This window comes from Ambystoma mexicanum, chromosome 5q (assembly GCF_040938575.1).
Source record: "Ambystoma mexicanum isolate Mex_15411 chromosome 5q, UKY_AmexF1_1, whole genome shotgun sequence".
Lineage (NCBI taxonomy): Eukaryota > Metazoa > Chordata > Amphibia > Caudata > Ambystomatidae > Ambystoma > Ambystoma mexicanum.
This window is the reverse complement of record NC_090933.1, coordinates 11,260,972-11,284,385: the sequence shown is the minus strand read 5'-3', so window position 1 is coordinate 11,284,385 and position 23,414 is coordinate 11,260,972.

The window sequence follows — 23,414 nt, the reverse complement described above, 5'->3', positions numbered from 1 at the left end:
GGGGAAACTGACATGCCCTTAAGACAGTCAGTACCGGGAAACATTGTTTTCCGTAGTTCTTTTATCATGTTGCAGCTTTCGCGCAACATGGCACAAGAGGGCACTGTAAGCTAAGTTACTGCTCTCTTGGGTCTCTAGTCTTCTATAGGCCCTAGATACTCTCTTTGGATTGTTAATGAATGGTGCAAGTGAATCACGGACGGGACTGGTGGCAGCGATCGTTTCTTTGTGTTTTTGAGCTCCTTTTGGCGTTTAAGTATGTTTCTCGCGCTTAGCCCAAATGGTGGCCTGGCTCCCAAAATGGCCAGACCACGAGGCTCTTTGTCCTGTCTGCTGACCATCTTGCCCCCTTCACCTTCCCCAGGTCGAGCCGTCCCAGGGCCTTCCTTATTTGGGCATGTACTTTCCCGCGAAACACAGATGCTTTCGCAGGCTTCTACAGGCCTTGTGTGTGCCTCCAGGATGTGGGCTGGGATGTCTGGTCCCAATACACATCCTGGGGGCCAGAGAGTCTAGTGTGTCGTGAATGCCTGGGACCACCGTGGTCCGTGATAGGTCAACGCATGGCGTGAGTGTTTTTGTGAGCAGATCTCCCATTGGGTCCCCTCCGTTTTGGCGCGAAGGGAACCATGGATAAGAGGGGGCTGGAACGAACGAAGGAATACAGGAGCCAAGTATCTTGCAACTACGAGGCTGAACCGAGGAATCGCTGGTGACCCGCTGAAGGACTGCTCCTCTGCACTGCTGTCGCTTGGTGAAACCCTTTCTACCTCTGATCGAACGAGAAGGCCTGTACTGGTACTTCGACCCCTTGGAATAGTGGGAACAACTATTCTCGGCATCTTCACCATCTCTTGCATATAAGCCTTCGGAAGTGTCTCTGGGCCATCAAGTGGACTGACCAGCCTACCCAGGAGTCTTGCTCTGTAACCACTGTCAGGTTGTGTTGTATTACGAGTCCTTGTCACTCTCACACGATTCGAACACTTGGCATTCCCAGGTCTGAAGTGAGTAGTGTACATTGGGCTGAAATACACACGGCCACTCCGTTGCCCTGCTTTGGTAACAAACTGTGCGGGTTCACTGCGTTTGGGACATCCTCAAATCTAACTTCTGCTGCTGCGGAATCTACACAATGCCGAGACGTCCCCAGCTTGTATCTGAACCTGCCAGCACTGAAACTGACGCGGAGAAGCCTGGGTTTGCCTGCATCGGGGACCGGTGAGTAGCATCGCTAGGAACTGGTCGCCCTCCTGCAGTAGCCCATAGCTTTTCCCCGTTGTGTCTAACAGCACGCCTTTCCGTACTCGCGCTTTGCTTCTGCCCACAGTGGAGGCTGTGCTTGAGTCGCGGAGCTCTGTTCATCTTCATTTGTTCATCGAACTAATCTGCCTGATTCCCTCGAAGAGACTCCCCTTTGCCCGTTGGCACCAGCGTGTGCAGGTACTTTTGAGCACAAGGCTTCGTAGGGCTCTGACTTCCTTTTAGTTAGGTGCCTCTGAAGGCAGACTGGGTCTAATTATTATTCGCACTGCCTGTTTTCCTCCCCATCTAGGTGGTCTACACATTTTGTGCATCTAACTCGTTAGACTTGTTTGTATTTGTATATATATTGGATTTGATTAGTATGTGTTGGTTTACTTGAGTTTTATTGTGATTTCTCGCTACTGTCAATGTTACAAAGGTCTTGTAATAAATGTGTCTATATTTTTAATATAACACCTGCTTGGAGTAATTTGTAAGTGTCCTTGCTTTGTGTGCTCATTGCGGGCTTTCAGTCACCCTCACCCCTCTTGAGACCTAGTCTTGACCGCCGCAATCACTCCCCTGATTGGTCTGGCTTGTCCAGAGGTTACCCTGTTCCAAGAAACTAGGCTGGCCTTCTGAACCTCTGCCCCTCCAGGACAGAGTCCAGAAATCCGTCTTAACAGATCTCCTCTAAGACGTTGAAGGGTAGATAGCTCAGGACTGCAGCAGGGCTTCACCGGTACGGGGTAGTGCAGCAGTAGACCTCTCCTCCACTTTTCGTCGGTTCCTTTTAGTTTCAGTGGCGACTCTCTGACTTCCAGCCCAAGAGACCTGCTTTTATGCAAAAAAAACCCATTCACACAGCTTGGCTGTCAATCACCCAGCAGGGGGGTTGTTCAGCCCGGACAACCACCCTGGCCAATCATGACAAAGTGCGACTTGGGTTTCCTAGGATACCCTGTGCACGGGGTGACTACACCCCTCCCTCACATTCAGCCCACCTAGACACCCAGGCGCCTTGTGGAGGGCTTCTAGGTAGAAGCCCGCCAAAAAGACAGTGAACAAAGAAGGCAAACCTAGTTTGCAGCGTGAAGTAAAACACAAGAAGGAGTTTAACAAAAAGAAATGGAGAATAAACCGCACCGAAGCCAAGCGAAAAAGGATTTGGTCAAGCGGGTTTAAGTTTGAGGCTAACACAGTAGCCTATTATTACCACGGTTATATAAGATAACGCGGTAGAAATTTAGGGTACATACCACTGCCACCATCCATGTATAAATGTTAAAAGAGCAAAACAATGCTCCAGGAGGTACAGATAAAAAGAGTTAAGAGTTAACCCTTCCAGTACTCCATATAAGATGGGGTGTACTGGATCTGTGGTTACTTCTGACTAAGTAAAGTGAATAGTAACTTTACCCTTTTCTGGGGGACAGTAGTGACCTCAGAAATGGAGTCGGTGGGAAGTCTGAATGACAACCCTGTGCCACTGCACAGAAGGTGCTGTGTGACACGCACAAAGAAGGGGGCTACTGAAGTGGTGTACTCCAGAGCCCACAATCACAAAAACAGGTAAAACACATAGCAAAATACAGTTAAGAGTGGTGAAAAGCTCACACTCTTACCAAGTGGAAAAGAAACAACTCCAGAGATCCAGCAAAGCTGCTGAGGGACTCACTAGGTAAGAGCAATTAGACATGAAATGAGAATTCTCCCTAACACCCGCCTGTGACAGTGCATTGTAGCTACCGTGTGTGAGAGTCGGCGGATGAGGGTGAGCGAGTGGCTCACCCCTTCTGGGTACCCCAGCTTATCCAGACAACTGGAAAAGTGGCAGGGAGATTCTGGTGAGGGACGGCGACCCTTGCCACACCTGGAGCACTCAGAGCCCCCTGGGGCCTACAAGCAGGGGACGTGGACCACGGCATAAACAACAATACAGAAAGAGGAGGAGTTGAAGAGCTAACCCCACAACCCCGAGAGGGACAGCCGGTGGAACCATACAGTAGCCATTATCTGACTCAGAAGAAGATCTGGGGACAATCCCCAGGGATTGTCGCAGGTTAGGAGGTGAGGAGGAGACCTGGGCCCCTAGTAACCATGAGCACTGAATGCAAAGAGGGGAACTACACTCCTGACCAATGCAGATTCTTTATCATCTGGCCTTGACACAGGCCCAGTGGTGACACGTGCCAAGTACAACTGGTAAACCCCCAAGGGACACTGTCTGATGGCATTCCGGGGCCTGGATTATTAGGAGCACGATAACAGAGTGCAGGAACTTGCCAGTTGGTACAATAGCGGTTGCATGGAGAAATGCAACAAAAAACATTCCCGCCTGACTTTCTCCCAGAAAACAGGTTTTAACACGGGCAATGAGAAAATGCCAGGGCCCCGAGATGAAGCTACCAGGGACATCATCCAAGGTGGAGAGGCCACGGGCACCAGTACTGATATCGCCTACACAACGGGAGATGCGACTGCAGCACTTGCGGACAAAACACAGACACAATGACAATCAAGGTACTTAGCTGGAACGTGCGGGCCTGAACAACCCGCACAGGATCCGCAAGGTAGTCGAATTCTGTGAACCCCATGGCGCCAAGTTGGTCATCATACAGCAGATGCATCTGAAGGGTAGTGCGAATGATGGCGTTGCTAGATCCTGGGGCACTACACTTCATACTCAAAATGTTCTGCCGGAGTGATGACACTGATACACAAGTCGCTGGGTTTCCTTGTGTCCGAGGTGATTGTAGACCCAAATGGCAGATTCGTTATCGTGTCTGGTTCCCTGACGGCCTCGCTGGTGACATTCATTAATGTCTACAGACCCAATGTGGACGACCCAGGCTTTTTCAAGTCACTGGTAAACAAGTGCCATGGGTTCTGTTACACTTTACAGGTATAGGTGGGTGACTTCAATAATGTGTTTGACCTGAAAAAAGACAGATCAGCAGAGTGGGAGCGCCCATGCTCCAGAGCAGTCGAGGTGAAACTGGGGAGCATGCAGGACCTAGAGTTGGGTGACGTCTGGAGGGTACTGCATCCAGAAAACAGACAGTATTCATTTCACTCGTCAGTACATGGTACCTCATCGAGACTGGATTACATTCTGGCTGGACCCTTGCTGGTCCATTGAACGACCAAATGCATCCTTCTTGCCAGAACACTATCAGATCACTCACCTCTTGTCTGGTCAGTAAGCACAGAAGAGAAAAGAGTGCAACGAACCTTCTGGAGATTCAAATCTGAGGCACTATCAGATTTGGTATTCACTAGTGAAGTCCACAAGCTAATTAATTTGTACTTCAGCGTTAACCTAGGCTCCGTACAATCGATGAGAACGATCTGGGAAGCCTTTAAGGTGGTACTACGGGGTGGTTGCCTTTCCCTGGAGCTGGGGGTACTAAAAACAATTCGCAGGCAGCTTGCTGACACAGTTGTGAAAATTAAGGTACTTGAAAGGCAGGTAGATGAGGGTCAAGGGTTGGGGCCTGTAGCTGACCTGCGGGGAGAGTTAGATACATTCTGGGACCTGGCGGAGAGGGAGATTCAGTTCTTTGCTCGCCCAGCTAAGGTATGGTGAGGAAGGCAGACCAGGCAAATTGTTGGCAATGATGGTCCGCCACAAGAGAGGCAACACAGATATAGCAGCAGTAAGAACTCCAGAGAGGGCAGTGGTGGTGAGACAGGCCGAAATTGCAGCCACTTTTCAACAATATTATGAGAACTTATACTCCTCCAAGAGGCCACCCCTCGGGGCGGCTCTGGCAGTCTATATTCGGGAAGCCAACCTCCCAGTGCTAAGTGAGGAGGCAGCCCTCGCACGGGACTCCCCCATTACCTCCGATCAGATCACGCTGGCGATTCAAGCCCTGCTCTCTTCTAAAGCACCTTGTACAGATGGCATCACGGCCGAGTTTTAGAACGAGTCGGGCCCGAAGGTAGGCTGACATATGCTGAAGGTATGGGAAGAGAGTATGAGGGAGGGGAGCCTCCACATGACAATGCGGGAAGACGTAATAACCTTAATTTTAAAGCCAGACAACGATCCATTAAACTGCGCCTCATACCGCATGATATCCTTATTGAACTTGGATACAAATATCTTTGCCAAGATTCTTGCGGACAGGCTCCTCTCGAATATATCTTGCATAATCCACATAGACAAATCGGGCTTCATACCCGGCAGTTCGACCTCAGCTAACCTGTGCAGGCTCAATGCAATACTGGCCCAGATTGACCCTGATATACAGGCGGTGACAGTACTGTTAGATATGGAGAAAGCGTTCTACTCTGTGGAGTGGGACTATCTGCTTGAGGTGCTGCAGCAGGTGGGAACTCCCCCTTACTTTCTCTCGGCTGTGGAGCTACTGTACACAGGCTCAAATGCTTGTATTCGGGTGGGCGACATGCGATCTAAACCCTTTGCGTTTGGCTGGGGACCAGACAGGGCTGCCCATTGTTGCTGCAGCAATAGAGGTGCTGGCGGCGCAACTACGGAAATACCATGGGACGTGGGGTTTAGCCATGGAGGGGCGTGAACTAGTGTCACTATACACTGATGACGTGATCCGATACCTCAAGGACCCGTCAACCAACTTGGCCCCAGTCTCACGGGAGGTGATGAAATTCTGGGAGTTCTCGGGCCTAAAGTTGAATAAAGGGAAGTCCACCTTGTTCCCTCTGAACGAGAAAACAGACAGCACGCCAGACACTGAGGGATTCAGCTGGGAGCCATGAGCCGTCACGTATCTGGGTCAGTAGAAATGCTTGCACACTGTTGGAGGACAACCACCTCCACCACCTGCAGGCTTTGAGAGAGAAAGTGGAGAGATGGTGTAGGCTCCCATGTTAGGGAGAATTCTCATAAATGGCTGATTTCCCTTACCTAATGAGTCCCTCAGCAGCTTTTCTGGATTTCTAGGATTTCTTTCTTTCACCTGGCAAGAGTGTGAGCCATTTTCCTACTCTTACATGTGTTTTGCCATGTGTGTCTTTACCATTTGTGTGTTCTTGGGCTCTGGAACCTCACCTACTCCATGAGTACTACTTTTGTGTGTGTTACACAGCACCTTCAGTGCAGTGACACAGGGTTGTCTTTTAGACTTCCCACCAACTCCATTTTCTGGGGCTGACTACTTTCCCCCAGAAAAGGGTAAAGTTTCCATTAACTTTACCTTAGTCACTTTCAACCACAGACCCAGTACACCCCATCCTACATGGAGTATTGGAAAGGGTTATCTCATCCCTTTTTGTCTGTGTCTCTTGGAGCCTTGCTTCACTCCCTTTACATTAAGACTTGGCAGGTGGCAGTGGTAACTACCCTAACTTTTCTACTGCGATTATCTCATATAAACGTGGTCATGTTTTAGGCTATTATATTAGCCTCGTACATAAAACCACTTGACCAAATACATTTTATTTTTGCTCCGGCAACGAGGAACTGGAAGAAGAGTACCCCTACAGCGACTGAACCGCCCGGTGAAGCCTGCTGCAGGTCCGAATCTTCAGAATCCGACAACAGAGAAGATCCTCCAGGAAACCTCTTCCCTTGAGCTGGTGGGACCAACCAGTTTGCCCAAACTACAAGCCAGGACCCCTCCTCTGCTCGAATTCACTGTACAGAGCTACAGTGGGCCGGATAGCCAGGAAGGTCGGACCCTGCTTGTGTTTTAAGGAGTGCACCTTTTATTCATTGTTTTGCTCTGCTGCTGGTTTCTTCCCTGGATGGCGCAGGACCGTCCAGTCTTTCTACTTCATGTCAATACGACAGTGGCTTCAGGAACCGTGAGCCTGCAGGAACCACCAGGAATGTCCGCCTCGGCTACAGCTCCCTCTCTGTTTTAAGGTACTGTGCAAATCCGGTTGTCCGTTTCGGTCAACCACGGTAAAAGTGTTTTAAATCTTTTGCCAATCCGAGGGCTTGTCCTTCTCTTCTCTTTGAACCAACTTTTCTACCAACCTACCTCGTCTGGAATCAGTGCCACTAACTTTACCGCAAGCTACCCTGAACTGTGTGATCTTGAGCAAAAGACTTTTGACCCTAAGCCTTTTCTAGCTGATCTCCTCACTCATGTTCAATTCCCCTGAATACTCACCTGTTGGTTTTCCTGATTTCTAATAACTTTGTCTTTCCCTGCCTTTTAAATTGCTGGAGTGCCATTTTGCTCCCACTTCATTTTGTGAGCTTAGCCTGTCTGGAATTTAAGGGAAGTGGTGTGGTGTATTTATGATTGTGATTCTTTAACTTGCTTATAATAGTGAGATGTTATACAACTGTTTAGTTTAGTTTAGTTTAGTTTATTATTTGTATAGCGCGCCATACCCTGGAGTATCAGGGCGCAAACAGACAAGGATATGCTCAACTTGGTTACAGGTACATAGAAATCAGATGAAGGTACAGAGATGCGCTGAGCTTGGTTACAGATATGCTCGGCTAATTGCAAGTACAGGAAAAGGCAGGAAGTGTAGACATAGACATCAGCAATATTACAGCAAGCAGATATGAACAAGGAGAGATCAAGGACAGGGGAGCAAGGAGCATGCTCCTGTTCGCGTAATATACAGTTATATACAGTAATGTACAATGTGACAAGTGGACTAGTTAGCTGTCGTTGGGGAGAGATCAAGGACAGGGGAGCAAGGAGAGATCAGGATAGGGGAGCGAGGAGCATGCTCCTGTTCACGTAATATATAGTAATATACAGTAATGTACAATGTGACAAGTGGACTAGTTAGCTGTCGTTGGCTCTCAGCCACCTAGTGAGGTTTTGTCTAAATTTTGCGAAAGGCTGAGGTTCTCTGACATCATGCGGGAGGGAGTTCCATAACTGCGCAGCCTTGACCGGGAAGCTATTTCCTCCTATAGTGGCAAGTTTGAAACGCGGGACTTGGAGGCAGTTTGCGTTGGCTATTCTGGTAGGTCTGGAAGAAGTCCTTTTGCGTAATCTATCCATGAGGTAAGGTGGAGCTTTGTTGTTGATACATTTGTGGGTGAGGGAAGCGATTTTGAGATGAATTTTGTCTACGGTGGCGAGCCATTTGTATTCTCTTCTTGTCGAGGATATATGCTCGTTTCTATTAATCTTGAGTGCTGCTCTCAAGGCATTGTTCTGGAGCACTTGAATTTTGTGGATGGTCTGTTTATTAGCTCCAATGTAAAGTCCATTACAATAGTCTAATTTGGACAGTATCAAGGCTCTGGCAAGTGTAATGCAACTATCTGTGGAGAGGAATTGTTTGCTCGCTCTGATAAGTTTGCATGTATATGCGGTGGCAGAAGCTAGAGAGTTAACTTGTTTGGTAAAGTTCATGGTGGCGTCTAGGTAGAATCCTAAGGTTTTTACTTCATGAGCTACTTTTATGTTGTTCCCATCAATAATGAAGTTGTCGTAATCAGGGCTGAGTTTGGATATATAGGTAGTGGTGCCCAGGATGATAAGCTCAGTTTTATCATCGTTCAGGCATAGGCCGTGTGTGGCCATCCATGCCTGAACGATGCTATAGATCCTGTTCACTAGGGCCAGGTCCTTGGCGTAGTCTCCTGAGAGCGGGAGGAGGATCTGGGTATCGTCTGCGTAGTTAGTGTAGGCGATACCCAGATGATCCATTTCATCAAAGAGAGGCTTCGTGAAGACATTGTAGAGGGTGGGTGACACACAAGACCCTTGTGGAACACCGCATGTTATAGGGATTGGATCTGCTGAGGCTGATGGAGCGAAGACTCTCATGGTCCGATTACTCAGGAATGACTTGATCCAAATTATGGCCTCTTTTGAGAAGTGGGCTGCCGAGTCGAGGTGACTACAGAGGACTGTGTGGTCCACTAAGTCGAATGCCGCTGATAGGTCCAGGAGGAGAAGTAGGGCCGCTTGGCCATTGTCTCTGCAATCGTCTATTTGGGCCTTAAGATCTATTAACGCTGTCTCGGTCCCATGTTGCGGGCGGAATCCTGATTGACGGATTCCAAGTAGGTGGTTAGACTCTAGGAAGCTTTGAATTTGCAAGTAAGCCACTTTATCTAAAATTTTTAGGAGAAAGGGCACAGTCGTGATGGGCCTGAAGTTAGTCGGAATGGTAGGGTCAAGGGTTTGCTTCTTTAGTAGTGGCAGTACCCAGGACTCTTTTAGGTTGATCGGTACTGAACCTGAGGTGAAGGAAGAGTTGATTAGTTTGGTTATAAATGGCGACAGTTCTCTCGCAGCATCCTTGATGAGTTGTGCTGGGCATTGGTCGCCTTTGCAGTTAGACGGTTTGAGTCCCAGGATGACCTTTTCTACCTCTATGGGCGATACCTTAGAGAAGCAGAAACGGGCTCCCAACTTGGGCTGTGGCGGTGGCGCTGAGCTCTGAGGGATGTGTGGTGTTAGTGATGCCTTCTTGATGGCAATTTTGGTTTGTAGGTTTGCTACCTTGTTTGTTAAAGCAAGTTGTATGCTAGAGCACCATTTTTTATCCTTGGTGCAGTTTTCTTGGGGTACAATGGGTGTTTCCAATTCTTTCAGAATGCTGAACAGTTCTTTGACACTAGATTTTGAGTTGGATATTCTAGTATTGTAGGTTTCTTGTTTGGCTAATAATATTTCTTTCTTGTATTGGGAGGAGGCTTTGGAGAGGTTGAGTTTATTTTTGACTGATGGGGAAAGTCTCCAAATAGTTTCAAGTTTTCTTTTGGCCAGCCTAAGATTTTTTAGGTGGGGCGTGAACCAAGAATTGAGGTGTTTTTGAGGTTTGCTATTTCTTAGTTTGAGCGGGGCTATGTGATCCAGGGCTGAGGACATGGCTGCATTATAATGTTCGACTAACAGATTGGGGTCCATGCAGTCGGGTAGTGAGTTTAATTTAGGTATTATAACGGGCATTAGATTTTCTACTGTCATTAGTTTTTTATTTCTCGTTGGCAAGGGTGGGGCAAGTGAGGACGGGGCAGTGACCCGGTGGGTTGTCACTGAGAATAATAGCAGGTGGTGGTCAGTCCAGATCTGCGGTACAGAATCCGTAATATTTACTTTGCAATTATGTTCTGCTATCCAATCAAGGATGCGACCTTTGTTGTGGGTGGGTAGTTCAACTTTTTGGATGAATCCCAGCTCTTTCAAGGTCAGAGCAATCGCTGACGATTGGGTGTCCTTATTGTCATTATAGCCTAGATTAAAGTCTCCTAGCACTATTGTTTGGGATGTATTTTTTAGGTTATTGGACAGGGATGTCGAGATGTCCTCAGAGAAGGTTCCGATAGGACCTGGTGGTCTGTAGATGAGGATGATGTTTAGGGTTTGGGAGTTGGCGATGGCTATTTTGACCGTGAGGCATTCACAGGATTGCATATTGGTAGTAGTGATGATCCTCATGTCCAGGCTAGTTTTAGCTATGATTGCTAGACCTCCACCTCGGGAGGTAAGTCTGTCCGCACGTAGGATTGTATAGTTGTCTGGGACTGCTAGTGATAAGGCTGGGCCAGCCGCATCATGTAGCCAGGATTCTGAGATGGCCAAAAAGTCTAAGTTGTCTGTAGCAATGATATCTGAGATCTCTGTGGCGTGTGCGACTAGCGACCTGGCGTTTATAAGTGCACCTTTGAGATATGATTTGTGGTCAGCTAAGTTAGGGCTGGTGGTGTTATGACTACCTTTAGTTGCCTGTTTGGAGTTATTTATTTTGGGTCTGTTGGGCTTAGGCTGTTTCCTAGTAGGTTCCGCAATACCCTTCAAGGGTAACTGTATTTTGTTTAGGGATTTTGATAGTTCAGCCTTCTTGGCTGGTAGCTCATGCAGTTTGGACAGGCGAGCACGTAGTCTAAGGTTTCTGTCTACAGTGTTGCATGGCCTTTGTAGGGTGGTGCTATCTGGATAGTGGGTCATTTTAAGTCCAGTATTGGGTTGTTGTGTGTTGAGCATGATATGGCAGGTGCAATGGGTGGAATAGGACGTGGTGCAAGGACTCAGAGTGTTAACTTTGGTGCTTATTTTAGGTGGATGTATTCCTAATGTGATGAGGAGGGCGATATACAATGGTAGCCAGGGTGACCTGTAGGCAAGACCCAGGGAGTACATGCTAAGTGACTGGATAATAATCCGATAGGAGTAGTTTCGGTGGCAATTGAGGTGGCTAAGACTAGGCAGGCTAGATGCAGCTATCAGGCTAGGTGCAGTTTCAGTAGCAATTTGAGAAGGCCAAGAACAGGCAGGCTAGATGCAGCTGTCGTGCTGGGTACAGTGTCAAGGCACAAGGGCACAATACAAGTCAAGTGTGGTCTATTACCGACCATGGGGCACAATGCAGATCAAATGTGGACAATTAGCGACCATAGGGCACAGTACAGAGCAAATGTGGTCTATTAGCGATCATGGGGCACAATAGGGCACAGTACAGGGCAAGTGTGGTCTATTAGCGACCATAGGGTACAATGTAAGTCAAATATGGTGACCATAGGGCACAATGCAAGTCAAATGTGGTCTATTAGCGACCATAAGGCACAGTACAGATCAAGTGTGGTCTATTAGCGACCATGGGGCACAATGCAGATAAAATGTGGTCTATTAGTGACCATAGGGCACAGTACAGAGCAGGTGTGGTCTATTAGCGACCATGGGGCACAATGCAGAGCAGGTGTGGTCTATTAGCGACCAAGGGGCACAATACAGATCAAATGTGGTCTATTAGCGACCATGGTCTATTAGCGACCATAGGGTGCAATGTAAGTCAAATATGGCGACCATAGGGCACAATGCAAGTCAAGTGTGGTCTGTTGGCGACCATGGGGCACAATGCAGATCAAATGTGGTCTATTAGCGACCATAGGGCACAATGTAGAAGTTGAGATACATGTACTGTTTCTACATGTGGCAATGGTAAACAGGCTGGATGCCGTATGCTAGAGAGGGCCCATATGGGTGCCCAAGCGTTCTAGGAAAGAGAAAAAAACAGGTAAGTGGCTGGAATCTGGAGTACAACTAGGGGAGGCATATGGCCTACCTTGCGTCTGGCAGGGCTCGTAACCGACGCTCCTGAAACCTGCTGCTCCTGCAATGGGTTGCGGGATCTCCTACTCCACCGGCCTTCGGTTGTGATGGTGGCATAGAGATCATACTGCAGGTATGAGCACGGGCAGAGTAGCGTGCTCCAGCGTGCAAACAGGGGGCAAACAGGGGCCTTCAGGTGAGGCCGCCGGCGTTTCCGCCTGCCGGCAGATGTGGCCTATTCAAAGGCTGCTAGTAGCCTAGCAACGAGGCACCAGCCTCGATATGGCGCCGCGCTGCGCCCGGCATCATAGGGTCAGGCAGAGGAGGTCAGGCAAAGCGATGTCGTGGTCCCGTGCACAAAGCCTTGTGCAAAATCGGGTGTCTTTCTACAGGCAAAGGTGCTCAGGGGCATGGGAGCCTTACCATGGTGGATGGCTCTCCGGAACGTCGTGGTGTGGCTGGGTGCCGTAGGTGGGCATCGGCGTGGGTCGGCTCGCGCTCCGGATGCAAGCTTCTGATGGTGAAAGATCCTGGAGTTGAAAGGGCAGAGATTCTGGCCCCTGGCTCCTACGGCTCCAAACAGGCACCCAACAGGCCTTAGAATGGCCTTCGAGCTGGCCGCCGGCGTAATCCGCCTGCCGGCGGTTCCAGCTGATGTAATTGAGGCTCAGCCTCGGTTTCAGGCCGCGCTGCGCCCGGCATGGGCGAGTCAGGCGCCGTGTGGGGACAGGGTCAGGCAGGCCCTGTCCGTGTTCCCCGCTCGGCGTGTGGTTCCTCTGCTGGGCTGGGGGTGCTGGGGGGGCTCCTGCCCTCGCCCCACGATGAGGAAGAGTGGAGTGAGGGGGTTAGCAGGCACCCAACAGGCCTTAGAATGGCCTTCGAGCTGGCGGCCGGCGTAATCCGCCTGCCGGCGGTTCCAGCTGATGTAATTGAGGCTCAGCCTCGGTTTCAGGCCGCGCTGCGCCCGGCATGGGCGAGTCAGGCGCCGTGTGGGGACAGGGTCAGGCAGGCCCTGTCCGTGTTCCCCGCTCGGCGTGTGGTTCCTCTGCTGGGCTGGGGGTGCTGGGGGGGCTCCTGCCCTCGCCCCACGATGAGGAAGAGTGGAGTGAGGGGGTTAGCAGGCACCCAACAGGCCTTAGAATGGCCTTCGAGCTGGCCGCCGGCGTAATCCGCCTGCCGGCGGTTCCAGCTGATGTAATTGAGGCTCAGCCTCGGTTTCAGGCCGCGCTGCGCCCGGCATGGGCGAGTCAGGCGCCGTGTGGGGACAGGGTCAGGCAGGCCCTGTCCGTGTTCCCCGCTCGGCGTGTGGTTCCTCTGCTGGGCTGGGGGTGCTGGGGGGGCTCCTGCCTGTTGAGTAAATAAATATATATTCTTATACTTAGAAACCTTGAGTCAGTGTTTGCCTGAATCATAGTAATTGCTGTCCTTTGTGTAACTATTTGATACTGCTCACTTACTCTTGAGATAAGTCTGGCTGCTCTGCTACTGCTACCACTTTAACTGTGTAGTACAGGCTTGTACCAAAGGTGAAATTGTACTGTCACTTGTAGTCTTAATTGTGTGTGGTGTTCCCAAAGGGTACTGCATATAATTCTGCCTAACATCCCACTATCAATGCTAGGAAGGATAGCGGTTGCTAAAATGGTGATTGTCCCCAAACGGCTGTATGTATTTCAGAGCATCCGCATATGGCCGGGGGTGGGATTCTACAGGGATGTGAAGACACAAGTGATTAGGCTGGCTTGGCACCCACGTAGCCCCCGCATCAGTTGGGAGACACTGACATATTCTTGGACAGGTCGGGCGGTCTCAGCCCAGACATAGAACTATTCTTCCTGGCCTCACGGCTGTATTTAGCCCACGACATGGATGCTGGGGGCGCAGACCTCTCCCCATGTTCTCACAGAAAAATGTTCGGTTCCCCCTTATTCCCTTCAGGGGGTCCTGGTGTCCCAAAGGGTGGTGGATAAATGCAAGTTCGACCCAGTGGCATGTACAATTCATGCATGGAAGAGGGCTTTGAAGAGAGTGAGGGTGGACATCCCCTTCGACCGAGGAATCCAGTTGTGGATTGTGGAGACAATAACCCCAACCTGTGATGAAACAAATATTAGGGAGTGGCAGGGTGCAGGGATACTTCGGATGGCAGACCTGTACCCAAATGACTCCTTTGTCACCCTGGAGCTATTCACGCAAAGGATGGGAGGGGTTCTTCATCGCAGCCTACAATATCTAAGAATGCGGGCAGCTTTCAAGGAATAGTCCCAGATGTTCCTGGATCGGCCGACTACGACTCCGCTCCTGCAGTACATTGTTAACTCACCTGGCTGCAGAGGGGTGGTTTCTACACTATACAAGCTCATCCAATACGGCACCCCACAAGCGCCATTAAAGTGCAGGCAACAATGGGAGGAGGATGTCGGGATCCCCTTTACAGATAAACAGAAGGTGGCGATATGCGAAAATAAACACAAAGGGGCCTTCAACACACGGTTACAGCAGATCCAACTAAAGACATTACACTGCACTTACATGTCCCCGGCCTGCATAAACCGGTTCAATAGCTCGAGACCGGCATGCTGCTGGCGCTGTGGCCACAACCCAGCTGACTACCTCCACATGACATGGGCATGCATTAAGTTGCAACCTTTCTGGGAAGGGGTGGTGAAGTGCTGCTCAGCAGTTTTGGGACAGGCTATTCCTGTGAAATAATATATTGCATGTTTTGCTCGGCGGCCCCGATCATCCCTAAACAGCATCGAAAAAATTGGTCAAGACGTGTATGATAATTTCTAGATGCTGTATTTTACTGAAATGGACCAGCTCAACCCCTCCAGGGACAAACATGTGGTTTAAAGATCTAATATGGCACAGTGACATTGATAAAGAATATGGGATCCTGTGTGGACAGCAAAACGACCGAAAGTCATTTGGGGACCCCTCACCATTTACCTATTATCCCTAAATACCGATTCGGAAGACTGAACTGGCAACAGTGGAGTAGTCACCTGCTTGGGCCACCCCATGTAGGGGGAAGGGTGAAAGCGGCATGATTACCTGATCTTGCTCTAACCACCAACCGATCTGACTCATGGCAAGACATTGGACTACACCTATGTACCAATATCCCACCGAGATGTGTTAACCGCTGATGCAATGTTCTCCATCATGGGGTCTGGCATGGATTCACATGCTCATGAATATTCCCCGTCGTCAGGCTGGGAATCGAATCCTCGGTAAAGAAAAATCAGTATCAGTTTCGTTTCTGATCTGTCTTTCGTAGTAGTAACCAATCACTGATCTCTGCGTCAAACTGACCACAGCCAATGACTGCCATCTCCCTAAGCCCCGCCTCTGGCAGCCATCTTCAGATTTTTATCGCACGTTCAAGTGTTGGGATCCTCGTGCTATTGCTCTTGAGCTTTAGTGCTTTTTTCGCGCTTTTTCTTAGGAATATTTTCTCTTTTTCGGTCAAAAGAGCCTCAAGCTCCACCGTTTCTTTATCCGATCAACAGGGACCCGTATCGGATTCTTCTACGCCCCTCAAGGGTGAAGATTTCATCGAGCCACGCTTTTGGAGGACTTCAGAAGTTTCTCAGGCCCATCTCGATCATGGCCCAGGAGAAGGGAAGCTCGACGCCCGGAAAGCTGTTCAGGGTCTGCCCTGGATGCCAGCTTCAGAATGTCTTTAAGGAGGACGAACACTCCCTCTGCCTCTACTGCCTGCATGAGGACAAGACGCACGTGGAGAAGGACTGTGCGTTTTGCGGCAATATGTCAGAGCGGACCATGAATGACCGCCATCTGCTTCTCGCCAACTGGCTGGAAGGGAAGAGCCCGTCAGGCGAGAAGAAGAAGAAGAAGTCAGAGCGGTCTTCTAAGACCTTTGAGGGCGCCCCGGCGACGGGGGTCCAACAGAAGGCCAAGCACCGCGAGTCCGCTCGCACCGGGAGCTCCGAATGGTCGGGCTCTACGGGCGCCAGGCAGGGCGCATCCTCCCCGGCGCCATCAACCACGAGCCAACACTCTGGCTCGGGTAAGAGGAAGGCCGAGCACCCGGCGAAGCTCCTGGAGAGACCCCGGTCGAGCTCGAAGGCCCCGATCGGAGGGGGAGCGAGGCGGTGACCCTCCCCCCAAGGAGAAGGCGGTGAGCACACCTAAGGTGGTGAAAGCCTTAATCCATCTGGCCAAGGCCTCTATCGAGACAGTCGCGGCGGCCCTGGCTCAGCCTGTGGAGGCTACACCAGTGGTGGCGACCTCGGGGCCCAGAGTCTCCCTGCCACAGCGGAGGGAGTCCTCTTTCATGCCCATCGACAGGACCCCCGTGAAACCTCCGACGGAGAAGAAAAAGGGGGGGCAGGAGGTCATCGTGGATTCGGCCTCAACCTCTGAGGAGGAGCTGATCGAAGTCTTAAGCCACGGCGTTGGCGTGGAAGAAGACCAGCCCGTCGGGAGGGACCCCGACGTAGGAGACAACGAGAACGTCGAGGGTGCCGACGGGGCTCCTGACCGCCCGTCGGACTCCCCTCAACCAGTGCCGCAAGACAACTCGGCGGCCATTTTGTTGGCTATACAGTCCTTATGCTCGGAGATAAGGACGAGATTGCCGTTACCACCAACAGAGGAACCTCTCCCGATGGGGGACCCGGAGCCAGGCCCTTCTGGGAGCCCTCCTCCTAAGAGAAGAAGGATTCATCCTCCACCTCCTTTTCAACCATCGAGCCCTGCTCAGCCCTCCTCCCCGTCCACGACCCGTGGGGATGATACGGGGACTGACACGGCCGCGAGGGGCACAGACGACGAGGTTTACGATGAGGATCTCCCGTCGTCACCTCCTCCCCGGGCTTCCCCGCCCGACGAGATTGGATCGTTTGATGCCATGATCGCCAGGGCATCCGAGCTTTTCCAGCTCTGCCCGGAAGAGAAGAAGAAGGAAGGTTTCCTTTATCAACGGCGCGAGACCAAGAGGAAGACGGTCCTCGCTGTACCTCTACTGGACGATATCTGGGATGAGGGTCTCGCCCTCCTCAAGAACCCATCCACAACGCGTGCGAGAAGGGACCGGTACGAGAAGAAGTATCGGGTCCCGGACGCGCCCCCTTGTGCCTTCGGGCACAGCCGACCCCGGACTCGGTCGTCTCCGCGGCAGCCAGGAAGAAAGCGGGGGGGGCCTCGGCCTCTACGTCAACCTCCCCGCCGGACGGCGAGGGAAAGAAATTGGACACGATGGGACACAGAGTCATCTCATCGGCAGCGACGACAATTAAGGCTGCCAACGCCTTGGCTATCGTAGCCCACTACGACAGGGAGTTGTGGTACAAAATCTCCCCCCTGCTGGACTTCTTACCAGACAACAAGAGGGCGGAGGCCCTAGAGTTCTTGCAGGAAGGAGAAGTGGCGTCGGACCATGCCATTACGATAGCGACGGACATCGCTGACACTGGATTTTGCCAGTTTGGCAACGGCGTGTGCCTTAGACGGCGTGGATGGCTCAAGGCCGAAGCACCCCGGTGGGAGGCCGGCTGGCGAACTTCGTCAGCGTGTGGGAGTCCATCTCCACCGACGGTTGGGTGCTGGACGCCCTGGCCCAGGGTCACGCGCTCATTTTTCTAAAGAAGTGCCCGCGCGTCCCCCCGTGGCCAGGAAGGCACATCACGTCCCTCAACTTCTCTTGGAGGTAAAGGCGATGCTCAAGAAAGGCGCCATCGAGCTCGTCCCAAAGAGGCTTCGGGGCTCCGGAGTTTACTCAAGATACTTCCTCGTGAAGAAGAAGATGGGAGGATGGCGCCCCATCCTGGACCTACGACGACTGAACAAATTCATCAAGGCACAGAAGTTCCGGATGGTCACCATCCAGCACGTCCTGGGTCAACTGGAGGAGGGCGATTTCCTGTCGTCGTTGGATTTGGAGGATGCCTACTTCCATATCCCCATCCTAAAGGGACACCGAAAGTTTCTCAGAGCCCTTCCCTTCGGATTGAGGTCGGCACCCAGGGTGTTCACCAAGTGCCTCGCACCTGTGGCGGCGCGGCTGCGCCTGGAGGGGATCCACGTCTACCCCTACCTGGACGACTGGCTCATCCGAGCAAAGACAAAAGAGCTCGCCGCGGAGCACACGGCGAGGACCGTCCAACTACTCACGGACCTGGGATTTTCCATAAACTACGCCAAGTCCCACCTGGTGCCCGCGCAAGACGCACTGTTTCTGGGAGTGAAACTCGACACAGTGGCGCTTCTGGCCTCTCCGTCGGAGGAAAGGACGAGGGCCATCTTGGGCAAGGTGCAGCGGATGCTGGTTGCGGACGCGGCCAGGGTGAGGTCCATCAAATCCCTCCTCGGAATGATGTCTTCTTGCATTTATCTCATCCGCCTGTGCAGGCTTCGGATGCGCCCGTTGCAGGAGTTCCTGGATGCTCGCTGGATCCAGACGACGGGCAGCTTTGAGGACAGGATCACGCTCGACGAGAGCTTCCGGCGAGCGATCCGGTGGTGGGGCACCCGCGCGCTTCTGATGGCGGGCATGGACTTCCAGACCCCGGGCCACCAGAAGACAGTGACCACGGATGCCTCCCTGGAAGGGTGGGGAGCACATACCGAAAATCTGCATGTGAGAGGCCTTTGGCTGCCAACGGAGAAGTCCCTCCATATCAACGTCCTGGAACTCCGGGCAGTGTTTTGGGCCCTCAGGTCCTTTCTTCCATCCCTCAAGGGCATGGTGGTGAGGATCTTCACCGACAACACCACCACCATGTTCTACATCAGGAAGCAGGGCGGTACCAGATCCCCAGCCCTGTCCAAGGAGGCTCAGGATCTGTGGCATTGGGCCGTCGCCCAAGGGATGTTTCTGGTGCCGTTTCATCTGGCAGGGATAAAAAACACCATTGCCGACTCGCTCAGCAGAGAGCTGCGCTCGTGCCACGAGTGGGAACTACGACAGGATCTAGTGGACCGCCTCTTCCGACGGTGGGGCACACCCCAGATCGATCTGTTTGTGACGGTGATGAACTCCAAGTGCCGGAGGTTCGCCAGCAGGTTTCCCCAGCCGAGGAGCATGGGCGATGCTTTCTCGTTCCCGTGGGAGGGCCTGTTCCTATATGCGTTCCCTCCATTGCCGCTGCTGATCCGGCTCATCAACCAGCTCAAGAGGTCACAGTGCAGGATGATCCTCGTCGCACCTGCATGGCCGAAGCAGATATGGTTCCCGGACCTTCTGGACTTGTCAGCGTCCCCGTCAATCAAGCTGCCAGTGGACGCGGATCTTCTCTCCAGGGAAGGAGGCGCTATCCTCCATCACGACCCGAAGTCGCTGAACTTGCAGGCCTGGCTCCTGCAGCGTTAGAGTTTGGAGGTTACGACATACCGGCCGACTGCAGAGAGGTTCTTGCAAAGGCCAGGGCGTCCTCAACTCTTAAATGCTACGGACACAAATGGTTCTCTGTCTGGTGCCACGCACAGAAGATTAACCCTCTACGGATTACGGCTCCTCAAGTACTGCCATACCTGCTGACGCTGGCCAAGGCTGGACTGGCGCACACTTCCATCAAGATTCATCTTGCTGCGATCTCCCGATACACCAGGACCACGGGACGGACGTCTTTGTGGTCTCATCGTCTGGTGAAAGAATTCATGAAGGGACTGTTCAGATCGTTCCCGCCGGTGAAGGCCCCGGCCCCGGCGTGGGAGCTCAACGTGGTGCTGACCAAGCTCATGGGACCTCCGTTCAAGCCTCTGCACTCAGCTCCGTTGAAGTTCTTGTCATGGAAAACTGTGTTTCTTGTGGCCATCACCTCCGCACGACGGGTGGGAGAGATCCAGGCCCTCTCCTGCAAGCCCCCGTACTTGACTTTTCACAACACAAGGGTAGTGCTCAGGACACACCCCTCCTTCATGCCCAAGGTGCCGTCGGACTTCCACCTCAACAAACCCTTGGTGTTGCCTGTTTTCTTCCCGTCGCCTTCGTCGCCGGCTGAAAGGACTTTGCACTCGCTGGATGTGGCTAGAGCGCTGAAGTTCTACGTGGAAGAGTTTTCGGAAGACGTCACAACTTTTTGTGAACTTTGGACCTGTCAATCAGGGGAAGGCTCTCTCGAAGGCTTCCTTTTCCAGATGGCTCTCCGGCTCTATCATGTACTGTCATCGGTTGGCAAACCGACCGCTGCCTTGCCGCCCGAGAGCCCATTCCACCAGAGCGATCGCAGCTACCACGGCGTTCCTATCTGGTGTGCCCTTGCTGGACATCTGCAGGGCTGCTACGTGGAGGTCGACGCACACCTTCACGAAATTCTACTGCATCGATCGGGATTCCAGGGAGGAGTCCAGGGTCGGCCAAGCAGTGCTGCGCAACCTGTTCGCCTAAGGTGAGCTTGGTAGGACGTAAGAATTGCTTAATGTTGAGTTTTGGATGTAATGCTTAATGTTCAGCCTTTGCCACCTCCCGTGGTTGTGCATGTGTGTACTGCTATGTTTTCTTTTATTCATGAGCATGTGAATCCATGCCAGACCCCATGCTGGAGAAGGAACAAGTTACTTACCTGTAACTGTTGTTCTCCAGCAGGGGTTTGGCATGGATTCACATGCGAACCCTCCCGCCTACCCCTCTGCGGCTCTTCACTTGGTCATACTGCCACTTCACGTGCTACCAAATCTGTAGATGGCTGCCAGAGGCGGGGCTTAGGGAGATGGCAGTCATTGGCTGTGGTCAGTATGACGCAGAGATCAGTGATTGGTTACTACTACGAAAGACAGATCAGAAACGAAACTGATACTGATTTTTCTTTACCGAGGATTCGATTCCCAGCCTGACGACGGGGAGTATTCATGAGCATGTGAATCCATGCCAGACCCATGCTGGAGAACAACAGTTACAGGTAAGTAACTTGTTCCTTATTGATGCATGATGACATAATGTATGTGTATGGATGGTATGTGATGTGAATCTATAATAAAGAACGTTTTTAAAAGAAATGAATGCAGATGCTAACAATGAAATGCTTTACGTTAGTAATTGCTGGGCCTTTGTTAACAGTGAAGCCCAGGAACCATCTGTTCTGTCCAGCCATGGCTATGTAGGTCAGCCAGGCTGAGTCAACATAGCCCAAACTTCAGGGGTTGATGAAGCATGGTTACCTCAATGGTGTTGAGTCACTGGCTGTGGTGCATCAGAAGTTGTGGTGTTCACAGTAGCAGCTGCCATTATTCTGGCACCCATTTTCCTCTGACCCCATCCAAATTAATGGCAATTCAAATTGTCTCCATCGAAGGAATGTGTTGGCGACTGCATCAGGCAACTTTAGTGAACAAAGATGCCCTGTGTGTAATGATGATAATGAAGATCTAGCCCATTTTTTCTTTTTTTTGTCCCTCTTAAAGGCAAATTAGGACAAGAACCCGTACTGCCAATTCGAAGAAGGTTGGGTTTTTCACAATATTGTCCATCCCTATATTTTCCATTGAAACCTGATAACCTATTGCTGGCTTGGGGTCTTTTATCATATATAAACAAGCATGGAGTCTAAGGAGCCTGGCTGTTATGCTCTAGGAACATCCCTATCTCGTTTACTTTGGAAAGTGTTTTCCTAATCGTCATACATGCTGATATAACCTCCCATAATGTGTGGAAGTGTATTATTGATTTGTGTTATATTTTCCGCTAAGAATATAACCCTTTCATGAATGTGATCGTTATATGTTTACATAACAGGCTCCGATCCTTTCTCAATTCAACATTTTAACACTATCCTTTTTATAATATATTCCTGCTGGATATTTTATGAAACTGTAAGCTGTTTGATTGTATCTGTACTTTCAGGGCTTCGGCCGAAATAAAGTGATAAAGTGGTAACTTTAATTGCAAAAGATCTTTCTAACATAAGCACAAAAAGTAAAATGACTATTGGAATGTTATTCATAAAGGAACTGTCCGGTTAGATTTTTCCTCAAGGTCTGTCTTGGGATTTCTGAAGCACTAAGCAACAAAGGACATTCATTGCCTCTAATTTGGATCTGTATTTACATCATCAGAAGTGACATCATGGAATATAACATTGTAGTAAGTGTTAGTCTTTGATAATCAAGAACAGTGATATTCAAACGTTGATATGCCAAGCCCCAGCATCATTGGTAGTTACATTAAACAGATTTTTCCATGTATAAGCCAAGAGACAAATACATTTATGATATGCAATATGTGAATGCTTAATATTGTTTATTTGTAACAACCCCAACATTTAGTGGACAACGAGAGAGGGGTTTTTAATATTAAAAGCTACCCACTAAATCACTTATTGGGACTCCTAATGCTGGAAGATCAGGCAATATGAGATTAAATGATTTTTCAAGGATCACACACATTAAGTGGTGGAACCAGGAATAGTGCCGTTTTAAGTACTTGACTACATGTCTTGACAGCTATTCAAAAGATTAAGTGATAATTTGTTTTATAGCAATGCCTTGAAAAGTTAAATTAAATCTCATAAGAAACTTCACTGACTATATATATATTGTTATAGAAACATGTTGAGCAAAACAAATGAGTGCAGATTTATTTTTGCCATCCTGAATGCAAGATTACATTAGCACCGTCCCAAAGTACGCAAGCTTAAACACATTTCATTTGAGTTTTAAAGCAGTTCGCAGTGAAAACCAAGTATTGGTAAAGTTCACAGTTTGGGCTTTTGTGTAGAATGGGATTGGCATTTTCTAGGCGCTGATATAAAGGCCCTAACTGCCCATAAGTTTGCAAAAGATGCACAATTAAGTGATTACCTGGGCATATGATTTCAGTACCTAGCGAATGCCTAATACTTCAAGTCATAACTATTGGCTTTGGCTTTGCTTGCATTTAATAGGACATCAGTGCAAGGAACAGATATAAATCAAGTGGCTGAAGGCACACTTGATTAAGAAGTTTTTATTACACCAGTAGCAGTTTACAGCTGCAATTAAGCCAATCATTTTCAGTAGACTGTTTACAAAACACTGGCAGGCTAAAGCTTGATTTTTCTACATGATAGAGTGAGTGCAAATAAATCTCAGAGGGGTGGCTTTTGGGTCGGGAGGGGCACAGAGTGGGTGGGAATGGCTTTAGGGATAATCATGGCCATGGGCAGTTAATGGGTGGGCAAATAACCAAACAACACCTACTGTGTGTCTCTCCTTTCATGTTATCTCCTCCGCGCTGTTCTATAATGCAATCATTTCGGC